This window comes from Delphinus delphis, chromosome 5, assembly GCF_949987515.2.
Source record: "Delphinus delphis chromosome 5, mDelDel1.2, whole genome shotgun sequence".
Classification (NCBI taxonomy): Eukaryota; Metazoa; Chordata; class Mammalia; order Artiodactyla; family Delphinidae; genus Delphinus; species Delphinus delphis.
The window spans coordinates 24,334,224-24,352,069 of NC_082687.1; the positions used below are offsets into that span (position 1 = coordinate 24,334,224).

The window sequence follows — 17,846 nt, forward strand, 5'->3', positions numbered from 1 at the left end:
GCATTCTCCCGGGGAGCTTGTCCCTGGATCACAGGACGCTGGCAGTGGCTGGCTGCACAGGCTCCCGGGAGGGGAGGTGTGGGTGGTGACCTGTGCTTGCACACAGGCTTCTTGGTGGCTGCAGCAGCAGCCTTAGCATCTCATGCCCGTCTCTGGGGTCTGCGCTGATAGCTGTGGCTCACGTCCATCTCTGGAGCTCCTTTAAGTGGCGCTCTGAATCCCCTCTCCTCGTGCACCAGGAAACAAAGAGGCAAGAAAAAGTCTCTTGCCTCTTAGGCAACTCCAGACTTTTCCTCTCCCTCCCGGCTAGCCGTGGCGCACTAGCCCCTTCAGGCTGTGTTCACGCCGCCAACCCCAGTCCTGTCCCTGTGATCCGATCTCCGAAGCCTGAGCCTCAGCTCCCAGCCCTGCCCGCCCCGGCGGGTGAGCAGACAAGCCTCTCGGGCTGGTGAGTGCTGGTCCACACTGACCCTCTGTGCGGGAATCTCTCTGCTTTGCCCTCCGCATCCCTGTGGCTGCACTCTCCTCCACAGCTCTGAAGCTTACTCTCTCCACCACCCGCAGTGTCCGCCCGGGAAGGGGCTTCTAGTGTGTGGAAACCTTTCCTCCTTCACAGCTCCCTCCCACTGGCGCAGGTCCCGTCCCTATTCTTTGTCTCTGTTTTTTCTTTTTTCTTTTACCCTACCCAGGTACTGGGGAGTTTCTTGCCTTTTGGGAGGTCTGAGGTCTTCTGCCAGCGTTCGGTAGGTGTTCTGTAGGAGTTGTTCCACATGTAGATGTATTTCTGATGTATTTGTGGGAAGGAAGGTGATCTCCACGTCTTACTCTTCTGCCATCTTGAAGCTCTACCTCAATACATTTTTGAAAGTTTCTTTCCCTAACTGTGAGTGAAGACTTTATTTTAGGACTATCGTCCAGTGTAGTGCTGGCCTTTGGGGTGGTCTCACACACAGAACCTCTCTTTTCTGGAAGAAAATAAGAGTATTCTTTCTCAGGTGCTTGCTTATTAATCATGTTAAGTCATTCTTTAAAGGCAATAAACAATGCATACATGGTAATTAGGACAGAATTATTTTTCAAGGGAAAATAAAGTCTGGTTTAATATGTTTTGGATTCATGCTCCCAAGAATAAACCCACAATTTTCCATCCCTTTACCAAAAAGGAAAAAAAAAATCATCTGTTTTAAAGGAAATGGAATCCTGATATTTGGGTTAATTTACACTTATAACTATCCAGATATATTTCAAGAACTAGTTGATATTTGAGAATATATTTTTCAGATGTTTTAAATAGAAAAATCATATTTTATTTAAGGTAAACAAACCAAAACAGCAAAACATTGACTCTTGTGGAAACTATGGTCTTAAGAAATACAAATAAATTTTAAAGTTAAAAATCCTTCTCTTATATCCAACATTTATTCTAAATTTTTACATGTAAAAATATCAGTAATGTCTATAAATGCCCAGGTGTTCACAACTATTAATAAATGAAAATGTTTGCAGAATTTCATGCCCTTGGGCAAGAAATAAAATTTAGATATATTTCTAATAAAGAACTGAAGAATTTCTTTACAAGTAAACTATCCATTTTGAAAATAAAATGATACATGCAGTTCATGGATTTTTGAATAAGGAAGAATTTGTAGTCTCAAACCACACCACACAAATAATTTTTTAACTATATCACATTCTATCAAATCAGATATATTGTCGCCTTAGATGTAATGATTTCTCTGGTCCTAAAATTTAAATGCTAAGGTTTTGTTTTAGTCTGTCAGAACATTCTTTCACAAATATCTGTCCCCTTCCAGACCAAATAACCACAAGACTACTGCGAATTCACATTTTAAATTACATGATAAAGGTTTTATAACATAGCACTTTCTCCAGGACAATTATTTATAAGATAAATAAAGTTTTAAATGTTTATTTGAAAATGTTTAAATAATCATATATTTAGGTTTGATCTAACTAGACTCATATTTTACTTGTCGCTCACATTTTCAAAGAAATGTTTGCCAGATTGTCAAATTGCCAAAATTGTAAACAGCTTAGTATTTTGAAGATTAATTCTGCATCTTAATTAAGGTAGACTGTTTTAAATAAAAAAGTCTTTGTATTTTTACATTACTCTTGAATTAAGCACATTCAGAAATAGAGCATGCTTTTATTCAATCATTAGTAAACATTCATTTGCATATGTTGTTTTGGTGGCTTAGTTGCCAAACATTCCACTAAATGATAAATAGGTACTCACTGAGGAATTAAACTTTCCTACAGGGTGGTCTTGATTTGAGTCAAAGCCAGAAAATTAATGCTTAGTTTCCAAAACACCTAACGCACACAAAAGTAATTAATTCTATAGCTGTGTGGGCTTTCAATTCTGTGAATTTATAATGTCTTCCATATTTATTAATTGTTTACATAGTTAAGGTATTATACTTTCTCACATCATTTATGTAGGGTTGAGATACAAACGAGTTAATTTACTTGATGTAATCATTAATTACTGAATCATCTCGGTTGTGATCGTTCTGTTTATGAGGTAATTTCATTATGCAGACTGTTTTCCATTATTTTATAATTAGGTACCATTTCTGCACACCCTCTGGCCCCATTAGCTCACCCTTCCAATTCCATCGAAGGGAAACGTATTAGCAAATTACACCACTGCAACTGATTCAGGTATTATAAGAAACTAGCAATTACTAAAGAAAAAAAAAATCTAGCATGGACTATAAAAATAACAGTTTAAGTCACTACCATTAAATAAGACTATTTTTTCAAAATAAATCTGAATTGACAAGACTCAGTTTCATGAGACACACCTCCCCACCTTCATGAGAAATCTACAAGAGTGACTCCTACAGCAGGGGCCCAAGGGATCTCCATCCCAGTTCAGCCCCTCTCACTGACACCAACTCCAGTCATTATGCAGATTGAAAATCAGTGTCAGGGATGTTCAATGGTGCATCAGCAGAGTCTTGGAGACTCAAGGACACATGTGAGTTGTGGGGCTGGCCACATAAAAGAGGCTAGGCGATAGTGGCTGGTCATAGCCCCTGTAACTGTGGCTGGTGCAGGGAACGTTGCAGATAGAATCCATCTGATTCAGACACGATTCCATCATTCCATTTATGAGTCAGACATGATTAAGGACCAATTGCAGATATTTAGCAAAGGCCAACTATCTATAAGGAAACTCACGTAAATGCCGCCTGCTAATTGATGCTGTTACATTTAGGGAATTTATATCTAGCAATAAAATTTTACTCAGTTGAATTGAATAAGTAAATATAAAGTGTAAAGTATAAGGAATAAGGTATAATTAAGATGTAGTCTTTAAAAGTTGTTTTATAAAGAATTATATTTAGCCAAATATTATAATGAATTATGAATAAATTAAATATAAAAGGAATAGAATTCAAATTAATTATAATCATGAGAGGAATTGAAACCCCAAAGGGTTAAACATTGTTGCCTCTGAGAAGAGGAAATTAGAACAGGAAGTATGGATGGAAGGGTTTGTGTTCTTATTAGCCTTCCTGTATTGTTTCATTTAAAAAGTCATATGTATATTTTAATTTGTTTCTTTAAAAATTAAAATGTTTTATGTAAGATGCTAGTAAATTTTTTTTAATGCACCTTGCAAAACATAGGCTGAAAAATCTATATAAGGAGACAGGAACTCGCCATGTTTCAAGTCAGTGATTTAAAGAAAATTTAACATTTAAGTTAAAAGTAAACAAAAGTTGAACCATATCCAGACCACATCTATATTTTACTTGCATAATAGGTTCACCCTATAAGAAATTCAAAAAGACAAGACAGTTTTAATGAAATGCATAGTGGCATGTTCGGTTCCAAGAAATCTAAATTTCTCTTTAACTGTCACCTTCAACAGTCCTGTTCAGGAAATCTTTCATTTTATGTCCCTTCCTCATAACTTATTAAACGTACGCTTTGGGGTGATGAGATGCCACGATGCAGAACACAAGTCTTTTCTGTCCACAATTTATTTGAATTCAACCAAAGCTGTTTCAGATCTATTGTTGAAAATAATAGTTCCTGTCAATCTGTGTCACATATAACAACAGCAGAGTTGTCACTGTGTCATCAGAGATTTGAAATAAGACTAAGGGTATGTTGAAACATGAGAAGCCCAACCCAATGAATAAGTGATTTTCTTTGGGAGGCTATGAAAATTCATGCCAAATCCTGACCAAACTTCTTAATGACTTCATGTACAAGGAAAAATAAGTTAACTTTACTAAATTAATGAGTGGCCAGTCATTAGATAAACTCTTCTAGGTTTTCAGTCCATTTTCAAATTGTTCATTATTAGTATGTACCAATGCAACTGATTTTTGAATTTTGACTTTGCATCCGGTGCCTTGCTAAACTCACATTTTAGTTCTAACACCTTATTGTTGATTCTTTGTAGATTCTTCATAGACAGTAATGTCAACTGTGAATAGATAGAGGTCTATTCCTTTCTCTCCATTCTGTATGGTATTTGTTTATTATTTACTTCCTTCTTCATTTGCCTTACTGCACTAATTAGGACCTCCAGTATGATGTTAAATAAGAGTGATGGTGAGAGTAAGCATACTTTCCTCTTTCCTAGCCTCAGATGGAAAGAATTCAGTCTTTCACAATTAAATATTATGTTAGCCCTATTCTCATGGTTGATTCTCTATTGGGTTGAAAACAATAAATTATTCCTAGTTCATCAGGGGTTTTAACACAAATGGATGTTGAATTTTGTCAAATACCTCTTCTGTATAAATACAATCATATGGATTTTCTTCTTTAGTTTACTGATATATTGATAACACTGATTTTGAATGTTGAACCAGACTTGCATTCCCAGGATAAATCCCACTCAATTTGGTATCATAATATTTTTTTAAGTTGTTGAATTTAATTTCATATGTTGTTGAGGATTTTTGCATCTATGTTCATGAGAAATATCAGCCTATAGTTTTCTTTTCTTGTAATGTTTTTGGTTTTGTTAAAAAAGGGTAATTCTGACTTCATAAAATGAATCAAGAAGTGTTCATACTCCTATGTTCTGGAAGAGTTTGTGTAGAATTATTATTTCTTCCTTGAATGTTTGATATAGGTTTATTTTTTTGTTGTTGTTGCTTTATATTTACTTGTTTTTAAATTTTTATTGGAATATGGTTGCTTTACAATGCTGTGTTAGTTTCTACTCTACAGCAAACAGAATCAGCTATACATATATATATATACATATCAGAACACACTTTGACACAAATCGCAGCAAGATCTTTTTTGACCCACCTCCTAGAGTAATGACAATAAAAACAAAAATAAACAAATGGGACCTAATGAAACTTAAAAGCTTTTGCACAGCAAAGGAAACCATAAACAAGATGAAAAGACAACCCTCAGAATGGGAGAAAATATTTGCAAATGAAGCAACTGACAAAAGATTAATCTCCAAAATATACAGACTGCTCGTGTAGCTCAATATCAAAAAATCAAACAACCCAATCAAGAAATGGGCGGAAGACCTAAATAGACATTTCTCTAAAGAAGACATACGGATGGCCAACAAACACATGAAAAAATGCTCAACATATCTAATTATTAGAGAAATGCATATTAAAACTACAATGAGATCACCTCACACAGGTCAGAATGGCCACCATCACAAAATATACAAACAACAAAAGCTGGAGAGGGCATGGAGAAAGGGAACCCTTTGCACTGTTGGTGGGAATGTAAATTGATACAGCCACTATGCAAAACAGTATGGAGGTTCCTTAAAAAACTAAAATAGGGCTTACCTGGTGGCACAGCAGTTGAGAGTCCACCTGCCGATGCAGGGGACACGGGTTCGTGCCCCGGTCCAGGAGGATCCCACATGCTGCGGAGCAGCTGGGCCTGTGAGATATGGCTGCTGAGCCTGCATGTCCGGAGCCTGTGCTCTGCAACGGGAGAGGCCACAACAGTGAGAGGCCCGCATACCACAAAAAAAAAAAAAAAAGAAAGAAAAACTAAAAATAGAACTACCATGTGACTCAGCAATCCCATTACTGGGCATATGCCCAGAGAAAACCATAATTCAAAAAGACACATGCACCCCAATGTTCATTGCAGCACTACTTACAATATCCAGGACATGGAAACAACCTAAATGCCCCTCAACAGAGGAATGGATAAAGAAGATGTGGTACATGTATACAATGGAATATTACTCAGCCATGAAAAAAGAATTAAATTGGGTCATTTGTAGAGACGTGGATGGACCTAGAGACTGTCATACAGAGTGAAGTAAGTCAGAAAGAGAAAAATAAGTATCGTATATTAACAAATATATGTGGAGTCTGAAAAAATTGGTATAGACGATCTTATTTACAAAGCAGAAATGGAGACACAGATGTAGAGAATAAATGTATGGATGCTAGTAAATTTATCATGATGAGTAAACATTATGATGTTACAATATATATTTCTTGGGAGATTTTTATTAAACATGAACCTAAATAAAACATGTAGATGAGGATAAAAAATTCATTATAAAATTGTAATTTGATTTCATGAGTTAATTAATTAAATCATAGTTATTTACATCTACGTAATAACTTGAAGAGAAATATCATGGGAAGGAAGCTTGAAATGGTAACACAACCGAGGCAAACAATATACTTTTCTGGCAAATTTACAAACAATACATTTTAAAATGTACCTTTACTCACTACACCAAAAAAAAAAAAAAAAAAAGGCAAAAACCGGTAACTGTGAGGTGATGAATGTGTTAATTAACTTGATCATGGTAATCATTTCACAGTGCAAATATTATGTATATGAAACCATCACATGGTACACCTTAATACATACAGAATTTTTGTTAATTTTTACCTCAGTAAAGCTGGGAAAAAATATAACTATTCTTTCTTCCAAAAGCCATTGCCCCCTTCTCCTATATCCCTTCCCTGGGTTTCTTGCCCTAAAGTCAACACCCTTGGGCACAGCCTTGAGATGTCACGTTACCATTGTTGATGTGGTCAACGACCCGGGTTTTTTTTTTCTTTATTTATAAGTACTTTTCCCGGCTTTATTGAGAGATAATTGACAGCACTTTATAAGTTTAAGGTATACAGAATAATGATTTGATTTACATATATTGTGAAATATTAAGATGCTCTGGTTCATCAAAGCTTATTTTCTGTTATGAAAATAATCCTGCCGTCTGCCTGTATATCAGCAGTGCAGCAGCTCATCCCTCATTTCCCATATGTGTTAAACCAACATCTTGTAACTTTGTCTACCTCAAGAAGAATTCTATTTTAGAAAGTTTCAAGCATTTATAAATATAAAGCAAATAACAGCAGGTAAGCAGGGACCAAATGATAAAGACTCTCGTCTATCTTTGCTATAGAATTTGGATTTTGTTCTGAATTCACTAAGAATCCACTGAAGAATTTTATGCAGGGAAATCATATGAAATGGTTTGTGGTATGCAAAAATCCATTTGGTGGCAGTGTGCATAATGGGGTCAAGTTAGGGGAAAAAATTATAGTGGCAATCTTAAGAAGTTGTTGCAGTAAAGCTGGTAAGAAATATAGGTCCCTAATAATAACAGACCTAGGCAATGATAGTCAATAGCTGTTAAAACCACTAAGTGAGAGGTTATAGGGATTTTTTTAAATGAATGGATTAGAATAATAACACACTAAGCCACTGAAAAATCATATCATTACAAAAAAAGAGACAACCATACATTATACATTATATGCCCCCTGATATGATGACATAGGAGCCATCTCTGGATCTTTCTTACAAAAATTCTTCTTTTGTTTTGTTTTCTCCCCCATGCCACACAGCTTGTGGGATCTTAGTTCTCTGACTAGGGGTTGAACCAGGGCCCCGGCAGTGAAAGCACGTAGTCCTAACCACTGGACTGCCAGGGAATCCCGGTATTTACAAAAATTCTAATGAAGCTTCTAGATCTAAATATGAGTTTCCAGAAAATACAGAAATAGAGAAGCATCTTTAATGACACCATGAGGACGTAACCAGAAAAATCTACAATGTGGGAGATTCTACAGGACAAATGACCTGATTTAGTCAATAAATAAAGGGGAAGAGAAAACAAAAAGGGAGGAGGAACCTCTAAACTAAAGTAGACTCAGTTACATCATAGCAACCAAATACATCATGTGGTTCCTGCTTAGTTCCAGATCTGAACCAATCTACTGTAAAAACAAAAAATTATGAGACAACAAGGAAACATACTTACTGGATATATGAATATATTTTAAGGAATTATTATTTTATGATGATAAAGATTTTGTGCCTATGTTTTCAAATATCTTTTCCTTTTAGAAAGACACACTGAAATTTTTACAGATGAAATGATATGACATCTGGAATGTGTTTTAAAACAATGGAGGAGAAAATGGGGAGCAAGGGGATGATAAAACAAAATTAGCCAAATGTTGGTAATTGCTGACCCTGAGTGACAGGTACATTTTACTGTGTTTAAAATTTCTATAATAAAAATTATAAATAATAGGAATAAAAGAAGCAATAGTTGAGAAAATAGAAAGAAGTGAGTAAATCTGAACACTATTTAGGAGATGTTACAGGCAAGGTATGATGGCCAATTGAATCTGAAAAGGGAGTAGAGATGGTGTCTAAATTTCTATCTTGGTGGTTAGAGGCACAGAAGTTCTGTTCATCAAGGAGGTACAGGTGGGTGGAGGAGCAGATACCGGAGTGAAGATGGCAGGTTTGGTTTGGGGTGTGCTGAGTTTGAGACACAGGTAGATATCCATGTGCAAATGTTCAATAGGTACAGTAAGCAGAGAAGAAGCTCAAGCATATAAATCTGGGATATAAAAACATGTAAAGAGATGTAGAGAGAAAGTGAAGACAGAGGAGTAATATCCAGAGAAATAAGAGAAAAATCAGTACAGATTGGAGTTACTGAAACATGGAAAGACATGGTTTCAGGAAAAGGAATTAGTCAACAGTGTGAATTTAAAAATTAAATGTAAGTTCTAGAAGAAAAAAATCCTCGGCTTTAGTAACTAAATAGCAACTGGTGTCAGGTCAAGATTACAAACTGAGCATATGAATTTATCTCCTCTCGTTCCTCAGATCCCATTAAAAGAAGAATACATTAGTTGAAAGAAGAGGGGTAAGCACAGAGCAGTGAAAAGAACAAGAGGTAGTTTATCAATGGATGAACTGTTTCAACACAGTTCTAGAGGGTGGAAAGTGAGTGGAAGAGTGCAGCTCAATAAAGCAAGCCAGGAAAAGGCACAGCCCAGAAGAAATATGGAGGGGCTGCTGCTAAGGAGGGAGCCATCCTGCCTTTCAGAGGTGGGAGGGTGATAGACTCAGGACGCCAGGTGTGATAAGCAGCAGGGTACCACACAGGGCTGAAAACAGGAGCAGTTATTGAAAGCCTGCTGCCAATTTCCCCATCCATATATTCAGAATACATGGCAGCCAGGTGTTACCCTCTAGGCAAAAAAAAAAAAAAAAGTAGAAGAAGGTTTTTTGTGTGTTTTCCAAATAAATTTAACACACTGTCTAGCATAAACAAAAGAAGTAACTGTTGCTGTCCGAGCAGGAGAAGGAAAACATTCTGAGAGTCAGGGTTCCCCAGAGTAATGCAGAGGAGGGAAGAAGGCCTGAGTACAGCTCTAGAAACAAAAGCGGGTGGACAGAGAGGAAAGGGCTTGATATAACAACAGGAAATGTGAATAGAATTCATTAGGATCACTACTCATAATGAAGGGCAAAATGGAAAAAAAAAAACCTGCCAACTACTTTGTGAGGGTGTAGATTATATGAAGCAGTAGGTCCAAGGAGGGAGAACAACATGATCACTGGCTAACAAGAAGAAACTGAAAAGAAATAAAAACAGTCACCAAGTATAGGTTATAGCCTAAAATCTTAAAGAAATTGAATTGGTTATCCAAAATATCACCAAAAAAAAAAGATAAGACTTCGGCTTCTAGCCAAGATGGAGTAAGAGGGACCATTTAGACCACCCTTCCTGAAACAGCTAAACAGTTAATATTATATTATTTTAACAAAGCTGACAAAAAAACTAAACAAAGTTTTCAGGCATTGCACATCAACTCAGTAAGCAGAGGACATTTGTCCCGGAGAGAGGGAAAACAAACAAGGTGAGCACCGTGACAGTCCCAGCTTACTGCCCAGACATATTTTCCAGGCTGCAGTGCAAAGAAAGGGAATCCAAACAGAACCAGGCAGTAACCTTGAATCGAGGAGAGACACATGGAGTCTAGTGAGGGCAAAAGCTGGAGTTAAAAAAGCAGAGTCCTGGGGAAAGACAGCTGTACAGAGAAAGAGCTATGGAGATCCACAGGTAATACCCCCTCAAGTTTTCATATTTAGTAGCATAGGCCTGTGGAGAAATTATCTTAGGAAAGGGAAAGAACCACTTGAAAGGAGCAGATACTCAGAGCTCAGACAGGTCCAATAATAGTTCATGTTCCAAACAGCCAGAGGGAAAACATCATAATTCAAGGAAAATCAGGCAGAGTATTTACAATGGTATTACCTCCATGGTGGAAGAAATTAGTCTTAGATTAAAGGTGGTTCTGGTTTCACCTAACAAGGTTTAACAGGAGGCTTGAAAAGATCAAACTGTTACCAAGTGATTTAACCAAACTTCAGAGCGAAGTTCAAGAATATTTATAAGAATGTAATATTAAGCATCTAACAAAGTAAAAATCATGAGGTTTTGAATTTAATAAAAAAATTATAAGGCTTACAAAGAAATAGGATAATGTAAGCCATAATAAGGCAAAAAAATCAATGAACAAACACAGTTCCAGAATCAGCATGGATGGTAGAGAATTGTCGGATTAGGACATTAAAACAGTTATGGTAACTATATTCCATATGTTCAAGAATGTAAGGTACAGACTTGAAAGATTTTTAAAAGACCCAAATCAAACTTTTAAAGATGAAAAATGCAATGCTTGAAATAGAAAATACCTGAGATAAAATAGAGCAGATTAGACATTGCAGAATTAAAGATTAGTGAACTTGATGGTATAGTAACTAAAATAAAATACAGAGAAAATAAAGACTAAAAAAGAAAAAAATTAAGAGAGCTTCAGTGGGCTATGGGAAACTTTCAAGTTGCTTAATAGATATGTAATTAGAGTCCCCAAAGGAGGTGGGAAGAGGTAATATTAAAGACATAATGGCCAGAAATGTTCCAAATTTGATGAATCTGTAAACCTACAAATCCAAGAAGCTCAACAAACCCCAAGCACAAGAAACATGAAGAAAATTATACCAAAGCATAATAGAATTAAAAGATGCATACACAACGATAAAGGGAAAATGTGACAAACAATCAGAGAAATAAGGCACATTATACACAAAGGAACAAAATAAGAATGAGACCAAGTTCTCTTCAGAAAAATACAGTTAAGGCAGTAGAGCAACATCTTTAAAGTACTAGGGAAACAACAACAGCAGCAACCCTGTCAACCTAAAATTCCATACCCAGCAAAAATGTCTCTCAAAAACAAAGGCAAAGAAAAGATTTTGTCAGACGTATCAAAGCTGAATCATCACACTCAGAATCTTAACACAAGACTACAAGAACTGTTAACACATGTTCTTCAGTCAGAAGAAAAATCATACCAGATAGAAATCTGGAGTTCCCACTGGGATGACACAGAGGGATTCAGTTGGGTGCTATACATGTACTTGGTTGTATTACACTGAGGAATACTGAGTTTGAGGACTCCACTGCTTTTAAAATGAGAGGTTAGCAAGCTTCCTGTTTGTCTGAAGGAGAAACATTACCTCTCTCCCCACAGCTGTTCATTACAAACACACTCCCAAGAAATGGCTCAGAACCCTCCATACTGTTTTCAGTAGTGGCTGCATTAAATTGCATTCCTATGAACAGTGCAGCCATGTGGAAGACAGGGTCTTGGTGCTCTGGCTGGGTGTTAGGCCTAAGCCTCTGAGGTAGGAGAGCCAAGTTCAGTACATTGGACCACCAGAGACCTCCAGGACTCACATAATATCAATTGGCAAGAGCTCGCCCAGAGATCTCCATCTCAATGCTAAGACCCAACTCCACTCAACAACCGGCAAGCTCCAGTGCTGGACACTCCATGCCAAACAAGCAAAACAGGAACACAACTCCACCCACTAGCAGAGATGCTGCTTAAAATAATAATAAGTTCACAGACACCCCAAAACACACCACTGGATGCGGTCCTGCCCACCAGGAATACAAGATCCAGCCTCATCCACCAGAAAACAGGAACCAGTCCCCTCCAGCAGGAAGCCTACACAACCCACTGAACCAACTTTACCCACTGGGGGCAGACACCAAAAACAATAGGAACTACGAACCTGCGGCCTAGAAAAAGGAGACCCCAAACACAGTAAGTTAAGCAAAATGAGAAGACAGAGAAATATGCAGCAGGTGAAGGAGCAAGGTAAAAACCCACCAGACCAAACAAATGAAGAGAAAATAGACAGTCTATCTGAAAAAGAATTCAGAGTAATGATAGTAAAGATATGTAAAATCTTGGAAATAGAATTGGAGAAAATACAAGAAACGTTTAACAAGGACCTAGAAGAACTAAAGAGCAAACAAACAATGATGAACAACACAATAAAGGAAATTAAAAATTCTCTAGAAGGGATCCATAGCAGAATAGTTGAGACGGAAGAAAGGATAAGTGACCTGGAAGATAAAATAGTGGAAATAACTACTGCAAAACAAAATAAAGGAAAAAGAATGAAAAGAATTGAGGACAGTCTCAGAGACCACTGGGACAACAATGAACACACCAACATTCAAATTATAGGGATCCCAGAAGAAGAAGAGACAAAGAAAGGGACTGAGAAAATATTTGAAGAGATTATAGTTGAAAACTTCCCTAATATGGGAAAGGAAGTAGTCAGTCAACTCCAGGAAGCACAGAGAATCCCATACAGGATAAATCCAAGGAGAAACATGCCAAGACACATAGTAATCAAACTGTCAAAAATTAAATACAAAGAAAAAATATTAAAAGGAACAAGGAAAAAGCAACAAATAACATACAAGGAATCCCCATAAGGTTAACAGCTGATCTTTCAGCATGAACTCTGCAAGCCAGAAGGGAGTGGCAGGACATATTTAAAGTGATGAAAGGGAAAAACCTACAACCAAGATTACTCTACCCAGCACGGATCTCATTCAGATTCGATGGAGAAATTAAAACCTTTAAAGACAAGCAAAAGCTGAGAGAGTTCAGCATAACCAAACCAGCTTTACAACAAATGCTAAAGGAACTTCTCTAGGCAGGAAACACAGAGAAGGAAAAGACCTACAAAAAAAAAAAACCAAAACAATTAAGGAATGGTAACAGGAACATACATATCGATAATTACCTTAAATGTAAATGGCTCCAACCAAAAAACATAGACTGGCTGAATGGATACAAAAACAAAACACATATATATGCTGTCTACAAGAGACCCACTTCAGACCTACAGTCAAATACAGACTGAAAATGGGGATCGAAAAAGATATTCCATGCAAGTGGAAATCAAAAGAAAGCTGGAGTAGCAATTCTCATATCAGACAAAATACACTTTAAAATAAAGACTACTACAAGAGACAAAGAAGGCCACTATATAATGATCAAGAGATCAATCCAAGAAGATATAACAATTGTAAATATTTATGCACCCAACATAGGAGCACCTGAATTCTTATGGTTAACAGCCATAAAAGGGGAAATTGACAGTAACATAATCATAGTAGGGGACTTTAACACTCCACGTTCACCAATGGACAGATCATCCAAAATAAAAATAAATAAGGAAACATAAGCTTTAAAAGACACATTAAACAAGATGGACTTAATTGATATTTATAGGACACTCTATCTAAAAACAACAGAATACACCTTCTTCTCAGTGCTCATGGAATATTCTCCAGGATAGATCATATCTTGGGTCACAAATCAAGCCTTGGTAAATTTAAGAAAACTAAAATTGTATCAAGTTTATTTTCCAACCACAACACTATAAGACTAGATATCAATTACAGGGGGAAAAAACTGTAAAAAATACAAACACATGGAGGCTAAACAATATGCTGCTAAATAACCAAGAGATCACTTAAGAAATCACAGAGGAAAACAAAAAATACCTAGAAACAAATGACAAGGAAAACACGACTGCCCAAAAACCTATGGGATGCAGCAAAAGCAGTTCTAAGAGGGGAGTTTATAGCAATACAATCTGACTTCAAGAAACAAGAAACATCTCAAATAAACAATCTAACCTTACACCTAAAGCAATTAGAGAAAGAAGAACAAAAAACCCCCCAAATTTAGCAGAAGGAAAGAAATCATAAATATCAGATCAGAGATAAATGAAAAAGAAATGAAGGAAATGATAGCAAAGATCAATAAAACTAAAAGGTGGTTCTTTGAGAAGATAAACAAAATTGATAAACCATTAGCCAGATTCATCAAGAAAGAAAAGGGAGAAGACTCAGATCAACAGAATTAGAAATGAAAAAAGAGAAATAACAATGACACTGCAGAAATACAAAAGATCATGAGAGATTACTACAAGCAACTACATGCGGAAAAAACTGACAACCTGGAAGAAATGGACAAATTCTTAGAAAAGCACAACCTTCTGAGACTGAACCAGGAAGAAATAGAAAATATAAAGAGACCAATCACAAGCACTGAAATGGAAACTGTGATTAAAAATCTTCCAATAAACAGAAGCCCAGTACCAGACGCCTTCAAAGGCAAATTCTATCAAACATTTAGAGAACAGCTAACATCTATCCTTCTCAAACTCTTCCCAAATGTAGCCGAGGGAGGAACATTCTCAAACTCATTCTACAAGACCACCATCACCCTGATATCAAAACCAGACAAAGGTATCACAAAGAAAAACAACTACAGACCAATATCACTGATGAACATAGATGCATAATCATCACAAAATACTAGCAAACAGAATCCAACAGCACATTTAAAGGATCATACACCATGATCAAGTTGGGTTTATCCCAGGAAGGCAAGGATTCTTCAATATATACCGGTCAATCAATGTGATACACTATATTAACAAATTGGAGAATAAAAACTATATGATAATCTCAATAGATACAGAAGAAGCGCTCGAAAAAACTCAACACCCGTTTATGATAAAAACTCTCTGGAAAGTAGGCATAGATGGGATGTACCTCAACATAATAAAGGTCATATATGACAAACCCACAGCCAACATCATTCTCAAGGTGAAAACCTGAAACCATTTCCACTAAGATCAGGAACCAGAACAGGTTGCCCACTCTCACCACTCTTATTCAACATAGTTTTGGAAGTTTTAGCCACAGCAATCAGTGATGAAAAAGAAATAAAAGGAATCCAAATTGGAAAAGAAGAAGTAAAGCTGTCACTGTTTGCAGATGACATGATACTATACATAGAGAATCCTAAAGATGCTAGCAGAAAACTACTAGAGCTAATCAATGAATTTGGTAAAGTAGCAGGATACAAAATTAATGCACAGAAATCTTGCATTCCTATACATTAATGATGAAAAATCTGAAAGAGAAATTAAGGAAAGACTCCCATTTACCACTACAACAAAAAGAATAAAATACCTAGGAATAAACCTGCCTATGGAGACAAAATACCTGTATGCAGAAAATTATAAGATGCTGGTGAAAGAAAACAAAGATGATACAAACAGATGGAGAGATATACCATGTTCTTGGATTGGAAGAATCAACATTGTGAAAATGACTATACTACGCAAAGCAATCTACAGATTCAACACAATCCCAATCAAACTACCAATGGCATTTTTCACAGAACTACAACAAAAAATTTCACAATTTTTATGGAAACACAAAAGACCCCGAATAGCTAAAGCAACACTGAGAACGAAAAACAGAGCTGGAGGAATCAGGCTCCCTGACTTCAGACTATACTGCAAAGCTACAGTAATCAAGACAGAATGGTACTGGTAGAAAAACAGAAATATAGCTCAATAGAACAGTATAGAATGCCCAGAGATAAACCCATCCACATACGGTCACCTTATCTTTGACAAAGGAGGCAAGAATATACAATGGAGAAAAGACAGCCTCTTCAATAAGTGATGCTGTGTAAACTGGACAGCTACATGTAAAAGAATGAAATTAGAGCACTCCCTAACACCGTATACAAAAATAAACTCAAAATGGATTAAAGACCAAAGTGTAAGGCCAGACACTATTACACTCTTAGGGGAAAAGATAGGCAGAACACTCTATTACAAATCACAGCAAGATCCTTCTTGACCCACATCCTAGAGAAATGAAATAAAACCAAAAATAAACTAATGGGTCATAATGAAACTTAAAATGTTTTGCACAGCAAAAGAAACCATAAACAAGAAGAAAAGACAACACTCAGAATGGGAGAAATTATTTGCAAACAAAACAACTGACAAAGGATTAGTCTCCAAAATATACAAGCAGCTCATGCAGCTCAGTATCAAAATAACAATCAACCCAATCCAAAAATGGGCAGAAGATCTAAATAGACATTTCTCCAAAGAAGATATCCTGATTGCCAACAAAAACATGAAATGATGATCAACATCACTAATCATTAGAGAAAGGCAAATGAAAACTACAATGACCTCACACTGGTCAGATTGGCCATCATCGAAAAATCTACAAACAATAAATGCTGGAGAGGGTGGAGAAAAGGCAACCCTCTTGCACTGTTGGTGGGAGTGTAAATTGATAGAGCCACCATGGAGAACAGCATGGAGGTTCCTTAAAAAACTAAAAATACAACTACCATATGACCCAGCAATCCCACTACTGGGCATATATCTTGAGAAAACCATAATTCAAAAGGAAGCATGTACCACAATGTTCATTGCAGCACTATTTATAATAGCCAGGACATGGAAGCAACCTAAGTGTCCATTGACAGATGAATGGATAAAGAAGATGTGGCACATATATATAATGGAATATTACTCAGCCATAAAAAGAAACAAAATTGAGTTATTTGTAGTGAGGTGGATGGACACAGAGTCTGTCATACAACGTGAATTAAGTCAGGAACAGAAAAACAAATACTGTTCTAACACATATTTATGGAATCTAAAAAAAGAAAAAAATGGTTCTGAAGAACCTAGGGGAAGGACAGGAATAAAGATGCAGATGTAGAGAGTGGACTTGAAGACATGGGGAGGGGGAAGGGTAAGCTGGGATGAAATGAGAGTGGCATGGACATATATACACTACCAAATGTAAAACAGATAGCTAGTGGGAAGCAGTCACATAGCACAGGGAGATCAGCTCCATGCTTTGTGACCACCTAGAGGGGTGGGTTAGGGAGGATGGGAGGGATACGCAAGAGGGAGGAGATATGGGGATATAAGTATATGTATATCTGATTCACTTTGTTTTACAGCAGAAACTAACACAACAATGTAAACAAATTATACTCCAATATTTTATTTTTTAAAAACAAAATAAAGAGCTATCAAAGAAAAAAAGAAATCTGGATCTATACTAAGGAAAAAATAGCACCAGGAATGGTAATTATGTGGGTAAATATAAAAGGCTTGTATTCCTATTTTTAAGGTTAAAAAAGAAATATCTGTCCAAAGAAAAAACAGAAATACATACTGAGATTTATAATATATGTGGAGTGTATGCACAAAGTCTGGGAGGGAAAAATAAAAGTATATTGTTAAGGTTTTTATACTACACATGAAGTGGTATAATATTAACTGAAGATACACTATGGCAAGCTAAAAATACT

At 36.5% G+C, this 17,846-nt stretch overlaps 1 long non-coding RNA gene across 1 annotated transcript in view; it reads right to left on the reverse strand.

The window, feature by feature from the left end:
* Positions 1–347: 347 nt before the first annotated feature.
* The window catches only part of LOC132425313 (uncharacterized), a 29,698-nt gene continuing 12,199 nt past the window's right edge, over positions 348–17,846 (reverse strand). The window contains exons 2-3 of the long non-coding RNA XR_009519416.1: positions 5,820–5,960; positions 348–965 (exon numbers count right to left, since the gene is read on the reverse strand). This is a non-coding gene — a long non-coding RNA (uncharacterized lncRNA). The remainder of the gene's footprint in view (positions 966–5,819; positions 5,961–17,846) is intronic.